This window comes from Neophocaena asiaeorientalis, unplaced genomic scaffold (genome assembly GCF_003031525.2).
Source record: "Neophocaena asiaeorientalis asiaeorientalis breed wild unplaced genomic scaffold, Neophocaena_asiaeorientalis_V1.1 scaffold31, whole genome shotgun sequence".
In the NCBI taxonomy this organism is placed as follows: Eukaryota; Metazoa; Chordata; class Mammalia; order Artiodactyla; family Phocoenidae; genus Neophocaena; species Neophocaena asiaeorientalis.
In genome coordinates, this window is record NW_020175320.1 from 4,387,585 (window position 1) to 4,397,368 (window position 9,784).

Here is a 9,784-nt window from a genome sequence, read left to right on the forward strand (position 1 = left end):
ATTGAAAGAATCAATAATATGAAAATGACTCTACTACCCAAAGCAATCTACAGATTCAATGAAATCCCTATCAAATTACCAATGGCATTGTTTACAGAACTAGAACAAAAATTCTTAAAATTTGTATGGAGATACAAAAGACCCCGAAGAGCCAAAGCAGTCTTGAGAGAGAAAAAACGGAGCTGGAGGAATCAGACTCCCTGACTTCAGGCTAGACTACAAAGCTACAGTAATATGACAATATGGTATTGGCCAATATGTGCCAATATGGTATTGGCACAAAAACAGAAACATAGATCAATGGAAAAAGATAGAAAGCCCAGAGATAAACCCACGCACCTATGGTCAACTAATCTATGACAAAGGAGGCAGGGATATACAATGGAGAAAAGACAGTCTCTTCAATAAGTGGTGCTGGGAAAAGTGGACAGCTACATTGAAAAGGATGAAATTAGAACACTCCCTAACACCATACATAAAAATAAACTCAAAATGAATTTGAGACCTAAATATTAGACCGGACACTCTAAAACTCTTAGAGGAAAACATAGGAAGAACACTCTTTGACATAAATCACAGCAAGGTCTTTTTTGATCCACCTCCTAGAGTAATGGAAATAAAAACAAAAATAAACAAATGGGACCTAATGAAGCTTTTGCACAGCAAACGAAACCATAAACAAGACGAAAAGACAACCCTCAGAACTGGAGAAAGTATTTGCAAATGAATCAACAGACAAAGTATTAATCTCCAAAATATATAAACAGCTCATGCAGCTCAATATTAAAAAAACAAACAACCCAATCCAAAAATGGGCAGAAGACCTAAATAGACATAACTCCAAAGAAGACATGCAGATGGCCAAGAAGCACATGCAAAGCTGCTCAACATCACTAATTATTAGAGAAATGCAAATCAAAACTACAATGAGGTATCACCTCACACCAGTTAGGATGGGCATCATCAGAAAATCTACAATCAACAAATTCTGGAGAGGGTGTAGAGAAAAGGGAGCCCTCTTGCATTGTTGATGGGAATTGTAAATTGATACAGCCACTATGGAGAACAGTATAGAGGTTCCTTAAAAAACTAAAAATAAAATTACCATATGATCCAGCAATCCCACTACTGGGCATATACCCAGAGAAAACCATAATTCAAAAAGACACATGCACCCCAATGTTCATTGCAGCACTCTTTATCATAGCCATGTCATGGAAGCAACCTAAATGCCCATCTACAGAAGAATGGGTGAAGAAGGTGTGGTACATATATACAATGGAATATTACTCAGCCATAAAGAGGAACAAAATTGGGTCATTTGTTGAGACGTAGATGGATCTAGAGACTGTCATACAGAGTGAAGTAAGTCAGAAAGAGAAAAACAAATATTGTACATTAACGCACATATGTGGAACCTAGAAAATGGTACAGATGAACCGGTTTGCAGGGCAGAAACTGAGACACAGATATAGAGAACAAATGTATGGACACCAAGGGGGGAAAGCAGCCAGGGGGTGGGCATGGTGGTGTGATGAATTGGGCGATTGGGATTGACATGTATACACTGATGTGTATAAAATTGATGAGTAATAAGAACCTGCTGTATAAATAAATAAATAAAATTCAAAAATTATAAAAAATCCAAGAAAACCAAAATACCATCTGATTAGGGTGATTTGATTAAAGGTATTATAAATCATTCAAGAGTCTTTTGAAGTAACTTTAAATAATATGAATTTGTAGTAAATGATTCTTGATTTATTGTATAAGAAGTAATTTTAAGTAAGTATCCTCAAAATAGTTATAGCAGAAATATACATTTAACAAATGTTTTATTTTGTTTAATCATTTTTGTTTGTAAAACTTTGTACTTTAATTTTTCATTAATTTAGACTTTGTTTTATATTATTTTATTTATTTTAAATTAATGGTATCTTTAATAACATGCCTAGGTTATTTTTTTAGTTGTAGAAAATGTACAATCATTATCTCCCTCCAAACCCTGCCCAGTTCCTCTCCATCAACAAGTGACAGGCTGCTAAGTAGATTTCCATATGTAGATCTTTATGCATATTTATTATGTGTAATTCCAAAGATTTTTATTCATATGCAAGTTAGTATGATTATATATCCCCCCCTTTGTTTTTACACAACAGGCAGCATAATATACACAGCAATCTTTCCCTTACTCATTGCATTTAACATCTAGACTGATAACTCCCACGTTTATAGGCCAGACCTCTCCCCCTAATTCTAAACCCACATGTCTAACCACCTAATTGGCAACTGCACTTGGATACATAATAGCCATCTGAAAATGTACTTGTCTAAAATTGAACTCGAGACCTCTCTCCACACCAGCTGTATTTCTAGTTTTCTTCATCTCAAGTCACTAACATTTCCATTCTACCTGTTCAGGCAAGTGATGTCACCCTTTCATTTCCCCCTATTTCTCTCACAACAGTTCCAACAATAAATCCTATTGGCCCTACTTCAAAATACATCCAGAAGTCAACTGTGGCTCACCATCTCTGTTTTGCCACCATCCTCTCTCCCCTGGATTATTGTATTAACATTTGAGCTGGTTTTCCTCTCTATTTCCCTGAAGCCCACTCTCAATGCAGCAGCCAAAGTCTGCTGTATCACCTGCAAGACCCTATGTGATGGGTACCTCCTATTCTCTGGACTCATCTTTTCTGATCTCCTTCTTATTCTCACTGCTTCAGCCTCATGGCTTTTCTTTCTGTTCCTCTAACATTTCTTTCTGTTCTATTCCTCAGCCTATGGCTTCTAGGCTTCAAACTACCTGCTTTAGTTTTTCTGTTGTCATATTCATTAAATTCTGTTTTAATAATTTTAATAGTCTTTAAATTTTTTGTTTTGTTCTTTATTTAAAAATTTTAAAATATGAGTCAGTATTAAATAGTTTGCCATTTTCTGTTTGCATATTTCTCTAGGTATTGAAAGCTGTTTATTTTCCACCAAGCACTGCCTTAGAGAAATCTCATAAATTCTTAAATATAGTGTTTTCATATTCATTATCTTTATTTTCTAGATATGCTATGGTGTTGTTTTACATTTGCTTCATGAACTGGGACTTATTTTAAAATATAATATTAAAATTTATAGTTAGAATGAAAAAAAAACAAAACCCATCAGGGACCATTAGAATCATTCTCACAATGACATCTCTTTGGTTCTGACTCTTTGGTCTCCCTCTTCCATCTTTTAAGGATCCTTTGATTACATTGGGCTCACTCAGATAATCCAGAATCATCTCTTTATTTTAAGGTCAAGTAAGTAGAAACCTTAATTCTGCAATCTGGTTTCCCCTTTGCCATGTAACAAGACACATTCACCGATTCTGGGAGTTAGGACATGGACATCTTTGGGAAGCCATTATTCTCCCTCCACACCTATTCTCTCCCTTTTAAAAAGGACCCTAGGTCTGTGATTTGGCTCAAGTATGGGAATTTGTTAAGGAAATATGACCATCTATTATATCAGCTCATGTCAAACCTCTGTGATCACATCAAGTTTTGGTTTTTGTTTGTCTTGCTTATACAAACGAAGTAGGTGGCTCACCACGGTCCTAGGGACCCCATTATAAATTAGCCACCACTAAAGATCTCTACAGACAAAATCATTCTAATTACTTCTTGTATCTTGTCACTCAGGGATTTCACCACCCATTGAATTCAGAGTACCTAATTCCATGGCAGCATCTTTTGCTTTCTTTGCAGACAACTGCCACTACAGAGCCTTTCTAGGATGCTGACACTGCCTTCACCAACTTATTTCTCAAAGCCTTGATGAAGGGTATGTACTCTGGACTCTCCTAGGTGATATAACCAGTAGGCCGTTCATAATAAATCTACTCCAGGTTTCATATCTCCATAAGCCTTCGGATACCTTCTTCTATAGCAATTGTTCTCAAGTGGAGCCAATTTTGCTTCCCCCTATGGACATTTGACAATGTCTAGAGACATTTTTTCTTGTCATAACTTGGGGGAGGTGCTACTGGCATCCAGTAGGTAGTGGCTAGGGATACATCTAAACATTCTACAATCCAGTCTCCCTCAACCTCCAACAAAGGATTATCTGGCTCCAAAATATCAATAGTGGTAAGACTGAAAAAACACTGCCCTACAGTGTACCACAGGAATTCTGACATCTTAGCTTCATTGATTACAGACCACTATTGAGCCCAGATTTTAGTCAACAAATCTAGAAACTAAGTCATTCCCAGCTTCTTGAGCTAATGCATTGTATTCAGAATCTCTAGTTGATGCATCCATATTTAGAAATTCAGTCTGATCAAATGTTATATTCCTCTCACCCTGGTCTAACATATTTAAGATCTTTTTAAAATTTTATTTGTACCATTTTACCAATCTCTCCCTATTTCTCCCATATTCCAGTCTCTGGAAACCACTTTTCTACTCTCTGTTTTAAAGTTTAACTTAAAAGAAAATTAGATTCCACGTATAAGTGATATCATGTGGTACTTTTCTTTCTCTGTCTGGCTTATTTCACTGAGTATAATGCCCTCAATGTCCATCTATTTGTAGCAAATTGCAGTATTTCTCCTTTTTCATGTCTGAATACTATTCTGTTATAAATATACACTTCACTTTCCTTATCTATCCATCCCTTGATGAACACTTAGGTTGTTTCTATGTCTTGGCTATTGTGAATAATGCTGCAATAAGCAATGGAATTCAGATATCTCTTCAATATCCTGTTTTCATTTCCTTTGGATATATACTCAGAAGTAAGATTGCTGGATTTTATAGTAGTTCTATTTTTACTTTTTTGAGGAACCCTCATATTGTTTTCCACAGTGGCTGCAACAATTTACATTCTCGCCAACAGTGTATAAGTGTTCTCTTTTCTCCACATCCTCACCAACACTTGTTATTTCTTGTCTTTTGATAACAGCTATTCTAACAGGAGTGAAATGATATCTCATTGTGGTTTTGATTTGCATCTCCTTGATGATTAGTGATGTTGAGCACCTTTTTATGTACCTGATGGCCATTTGTATATCTTCTTTGGAAAAACATCTTTTCAGTTCCTTAGCCCATTTTTTAACTGGATTGGTTTTGCTATTGAGCTGTATGAGTTCTTTATATATCTTGAGATTAACTCCTTATCAGATATGATTTTCAAGTATTTTCTCTTATTCTGTAGGTTGCCTTTTCATTTCATTGATGGTTTCCTTTGCTGTGCAGAAGCTTTTGAGGTAGTCCCACCTGTTTATTTTTGCTTTTGTTGCCTTCCTTAAGATCTCTTCTTATCCATACTCCCCAAATTTCTACTGATATGAATTGATAAACCTTATATTCGGTGCCTGTGCATCTGGGTTATACTCAGTGCTGAGCTGTAATACAGGCCTAAAATCAATAGAGGTGGTGGGAGTTGGTCTTTGTTTTTTATTGAATCAAGTTGATTTACAATGTTGTGCCAACCTCTGCTGTACAGCAAAGTGACTCAGTTATATATATATATATATATATATGTATGTGTATATCTATATGTATGTATATATATATGTATGTGTATATATATGTATATGTGTGTATATATATATATATATACACACACATTCTTTTTAAAATATTCTCTTCTATTACGGTTTACCTCAGGAGACTGGATATAATTCCCTGTGCTATACATTAGGACTTTGTTGTTTATTTATTCTAAGTGTTGTAGTTTGCATTTACCAACCCCAAACTCCCAGTCCATCCCTCTCCCTTCCCCCAACCCCTTGGCAACCACAAGTCTGATCTCTATGTCTGTGAGTCTGTTTCTGTTTTGTAGATAGTTTCATATGTGCCATATTTTAGATTCCACATATAAGTGATGTCATATGGTATTTGTCTTTCTCTTTCTGACTTACTTCACTTAGTATGATCATCTTGAGTTGCATCCATGTTGCTGCAAATGGCATTATTTTGTTCTTTTTATGGCTGAGTAGTATTCCATTGTATATATGTACCACATCTTCTTTATCCATTCATCTGTTGATGGACATTTGGGTTGCTTCCATGTCTTGGCTATTGTGAATAGTGCTGCTATGAACATAGGGGTGCCTGAATTATAGTTTTGTCTGGATATATGTTCAGGAATGGGATTGCTGGATCCTACAGTAATTCTGTTTTTAGTTTTCTGAGGAACTTCATACTGTTTGGTGGGGGGTGGTCTTAAGGATCAGCATTCACCTACAAGAAAGATATCTTTGAAACAGTCATTACAGATTCTGTAGGCAAGAAGAATGTAATTCTCTTACATAGGGAAGGAAAGGTGCTTCCACTGGCAAGGGAGACTCAGGGGAATCTGGAAGTTCCAGGTCCTCAGTTTAATTAAAATATAGCCAGATCTTCTCATTCCAACTTTAAAGGTCCAACTCTTTCCCAATCAGTGGCCTAAATTTAACATGAGAGAATAAAACTTTGGATTTGGTTGTCATAAATTTCAACTCTGAGGCTATAGGAAATAGGATTTCCTTTTGGACAGTCATAGAAATCTTCTGATTATTTATCTACCTCTGAGCTGGAATATTAGAGCCCTAAGTGTAGCTCCTCACCCTCCCTATGTTCTCTGTTACATTTAGAAGCAACCAAACCATCTGACAGTACATTATTTCCATTACAGTGTTCTATTGCAGAAACTTACAGCCTTGACTCCTATAGGTACTTGGCTCCAGGTGACTACAGTGCTCATTTAAGTAACTGTTTTACTATCACCTGCAATAAACTACTAATGATTCATTACTACTGAAAATGAAGGTTATTAATACCTTTAAATCTAATCAGGTCAGAGAACCAATGCAAGACTCCCATCCACAAATTTCTGTGCCCTTAAGACTACTTTAAATAGCAAAAGTTGCATTAGTTTGGGTTTGGTTGAGAAAACAGAGCTATAAGAAGTTTTATGAAAATAAGTACTTTAATACAGGAATTAGAGCTTACAAAATGGAAGGACCTGGGGGATCTGGGATATCTGGCATGCCAAAGCAGAAGAATTGGAGAAACTGTCACTGTGACATCAATGAAAGCCCTGGAACAGAGAAAGAAAGCTGCCACTTGAGAAGTCTGGAAACCCTGTAACTTAAAAGTAAAAACTTCAAAAGGCGCTTGAAAGCCTGCCACGTATGTCTGCTAGACCACTCCAAATATAATAGCTTCTGCTTCACTTCTGCTTTTCCAGATCTCATGCAAGTACCTTCACTGGCAAATTCTAACTCAGAGACTTACAGATAAGGGAATCCTGGGTAATGTCGTTCTTGGATTTAAAGGGACTGGTGGTGACGGTGCAAAGTTGACAACAAATGCAGCACATTCACTCATTTTACAAATACTCATGAATCTCCGTTGTTAAACTATGCCACCTGTAACAACCCTGGTATTTCAATTCTTGCTTGTTTGACCACAATCTGCTTTTGAATATCCTTCTTAGCATTAATGAATCAGATTCTAAAAGTGACTGTTCAGCGTTTGATCTGAAGATTTGTTTTAGCTCTGCTTTTTGGAACACTACCCTGGCATGGAGAACCACGTTTCTGGACTGAACTAGGTGGTTTATGTGTTTGAACTTGATTTTGCTTTGTTAATCCTTTGGGCTTTTAAAAACAAAGTCTTCATGGTAGCTGCAGATAGAGGTCTTTCTGCGTTTCCTTTGCTCTGTGATCCCACCACCCCGATTTTAGTTCAAACATCACATCCTTGGAGAAGTTTAGCCTGACTTCCCATAGATCTAATCTACCCTATCAAATCAGATGGATTACATTCTCACAGCAGTACTTTGTAGTCCCTTACAGCACTTATCATAGTGTGTACTTTATACTTGTGCCATTATTTGATAAATAGCTCTAACTTCCACTGAACTATAAGTCACAGGAGGACAGAGACTATGACTGTTTTGCTTACCGTTACGTCACAGTGCCTGACACATAATAGGTGCTCAGTAAATATTTGATGATGTGTCATCTGATAGCCTCATGCCATCCCTTGCAAAAGTGACAGCATGATATAAAGAAAGGAGTGTTAATAGACCATCCGGAGAGCTCGGTTCTAGTTCCACCTCACTTGCTACCTTGTTAGATGAGCTTGGGCAGGTGACTTAAACTTCCTGAGTTTCAATTTACTCATTGGGAAATGAAGCAGTTGAACTGAAGGGAGGTCCATTTCAGTTCTGAGCCTATGACTTTTTTGTATGACTGAATGTTGTACATAGAATTTTCTTAAAATAGGATATACTATCACATACTCACATTGAATATGGGGGGTGTGGGAGATGGGGCATTCTGAGATGACCCCCCAATTTTTAGCTTAGATGACTGTTTTTCTTTTTTAATATACCAACGAAAGCAATCAAAGTTTGTAGCATGAGTCATGGATCTTTCTTTGGATTCAAGATTAACAATATCTTCCTTAATTTACTTATTTTTATTAATTTGGGTCAGTTTTATTGGACTGCACTCACACTACCATTTTTCCTGAAAGGTAGCAGTGTGTTTTAGAGGCAAATGCACGGGCTGGGAATCATATAGATTTAGTTTTTAATCCTGATTCCTCACTTGCTGGTCATCTGATCATGATGAAGTAACTTCATCTCCGTGAACCACAGGTTTCTTTTCTTTAAAATGAGAATAAGGGACTTCCCCGATGGTCCAGCGGTAAAGAATCTACCTTCCAATGCAGGGGACGTGGGTTCAATCCCTGGTCAGGGAACTAAGATCCCACATGCTGCAGGGCAACTAAGCCCATGCACCACAACTACTGAGCTCATGCACCTCAATAAGAGAGCCTGTGTGCTGCAACTAGAGAGAAGCCTGCACGCTGTAATTGGAGAGAAGCCTGCACACCACAACGAAGACCTAACATAGCCAAAAAATAAATAAAATTTATGTATCCTAAATTATTCAAAAATAAACTAAAATAAAATGAGAATGACTACACTATAGAATTATTATGAAAATGAAATAGATCATAACTGTGACTATCTAAGCCCAGTTCATGGAATAAAAGAGGCACTCAAAAACTTAATTGAGTTTACAAATAAGTAAATTGAGGCAACAATTTCATGTGTGTGTATGTTGCCTAAGCTCACGTGACTGGAGCACCTGTTTCTCAAACCTTCCTGGATCTCAGGTCTGCCTGGCAATCCTGTGGAAAAGGAAGATAATAAAGGATGAAAAAGGATAGTTCAGAAAGGAAGCCATGTGAATAAAAATAGTAGGCACATACATGGTATAAACAGTTCTCAGTATCTAAAAGAACATTAAGCACTTTGCTTTTTATTTCTTTAATCTCCTTTAATGTTTATCTTGGAACTGCATTGAGCACAATGAACAGCATTTTTACATTATAAGACCTTCAAAAGGGTAAATCAAAATACAATTTTTAATTAACCAAAATGCTCAGAGAAGACCAGGATTTTGGTTAACTGAGAAAGAAGTCCAACAAGAACTATTTTCTACTTTAAACTTGAAAACCTTTCAAGAATAATCTTTTAAAAGTTTCTAGCTATAGTCTATAAAATATGTACATTCTCGGGAATTATTTCGTTGTTGATGTCTAAGGATCTATTGAGAGGTGTGTTATCATTGATTATCAATGATTCATTTAATCTATTATATTTTCTTAGTGTCTAACAGAACTTGCTAGATGCTAGGAATACAAAGACAATAGGTATAATTTCTTTACTCAAGATTCTTACAGTGTAGTGCTATGTATAGTAAAAGTAAGAAATTACTAAACATAACTAAAAAGTGATT